Source organism: Cervus canadensis, chromosome 5 (assembly GCF_019320065.1).
Source record: "Cervus canadensis isolate Bull #8, Minnesota chromosome 5, ASM1932006v1, whole genome shotgun sequence".
NCBI classification, from domain to species: Eukaryota; Metazoa; Chordata; class Mammalia; order Artiodactyla; family Cervidae; genus Cervus; species Cervus canadensis.
The window spans coordinates 47746763-47748495 of NC_057390.1; positions in this window are offsets into that span (position 1 = coordinate 47746763).

The following is a 1733-nucleotide window of genomic DNA, read 5'->3' on the forward strand; positions in this document are numbered from 1 at the left end:
TTCTGATGCTCGAGTTGGAGAATCCACGCCCTCTCTGACCTCCCCCTAGAACAACTAACTCAGGTTCACAGGGACCACGAGGGAGGTGTGGCAGGGGTCAAGTTTCAAGGCGATGCTAGCTTGAATTGTGGTGTTGGAGAAGACTCTTGAGAGTCCCTTGGACTGCAAGGAGATCAAACCAGTCAATCCTAAAGGAAATCAACCCTGAATATTCATTGGAAGGACTGATGCTGAAGCTGAAGCTCCAATACTTGGCCATCTGATGCGAATAACTGATTCATTGGAAAAGACCCTGATGCTGGGAAAAATAGAAGGCAGGAGGAGAAGGGGACAACAGAGGATGAGACGGTTGGATAGCATCAATGACTCAATGTACATGAGTTTGAGCAAACTCTAGTGATGGTGAAGGACAGGAAGCCTGGTGCACTGCAGTTCATGGTGTCTCAAAGAGTCAGATACGGCTTAGCGACTGAGCAACAACAATTAAGGCGGGAAGGTCCTGACACTGCCCTAAAATCAAAGTGCTGCCAGAAGTAAGATTAAGGGGAATCAACACGAGAAAGAGACAGAAGAAGCCAGGAAAGCAGGAAGTCATTTTAAATGCACCCAGGATTTAGTTCTAAACAGTAGTGGTGAGCTGACAGGTCACAGCCGGAAGAAGACTGTTCTTACTCACAGTTCCCAAGGGGTGTGGGCCGCACAGGGGAAACACCAGGGGAGTGTGGAGGTGGAGAAGCCGGAGGAGGGCCTTTGTTGTGGTTTTCATGATAAGAGGTGGGGAGGCAGGATAGGGAGGCTGAGTAAACTCAGAATTAGAGGGTCTGAATAATGTCAGCAGGCTCCGGGCTGCAGGGATGGTCTCTGGTCTCTGGGACCCAGGGGACCTTCAAGGCAGGTGGCATAAATGGCCTGGCATGAGCTACAGAGAGAAGATGGCTGAATGCGTGGGCTCTGGTCTGGTCGGTTGCACATCAATTGTTTGCTCCTCTAGGAAATAACGAAGCCTGGGAGGGGCAGTCCCTCCCCAGGTCTTCAAGGTCCTAAGATGTCAAAACCTCATCAAATCCTGAGGAGCCTGGCGGGCTACAGTTCATGGGGTCACAAAAAAGTTGGACACAACTAAGTGACTGAGCACGCAAACACCGCACTGCCCTCTGGGTGGCAGAGGGCACCAGAGAATAAATGTCTAAGAATTTAGTGTCTGAGAGAATAAATGTTAAAGCCAACCACACTGTCTGAATTTGAAGGCCATACCACCACCTGGAGAAGGAGGTGAGCACTTCATCACTGGGGACTCCTGTGGAAGAAGTGTGGAGATCAGGATGAGCAGGATCCAGGAGAGTCATCTCCTGAGGATCTTGCAGTGGCCAGGCGCCTGCTTCACACACTCGTTTGGTCCCCTCCCCAGCCCTGGGCCCCTGTGTTGTGATTCCCAGAACTGAAGCTCCCGAGACCGAGACCGCAGCACACAAGAGGCTTCTTTCCCGGTCCTGTTCCAGCCCATCCATGGGCACGCTCCTGCCCTGCTGCTCTTCTCCCAGGACTCTGTGATTCATGAGTCCAGAGAACGCCGTCTGGCTCTAGACAGGCCAGGAGGAGGCTCACAGAGGTTAGCAGACACACCCAATCCTAGGCCAGGCCAGTTTGCATTGGAACCTGAAAACCCTCTCCTGTACAAAATGCAAACTGAACCGGAGGATTCATATACACACCGTGTGTAGTATCAGTAAGCA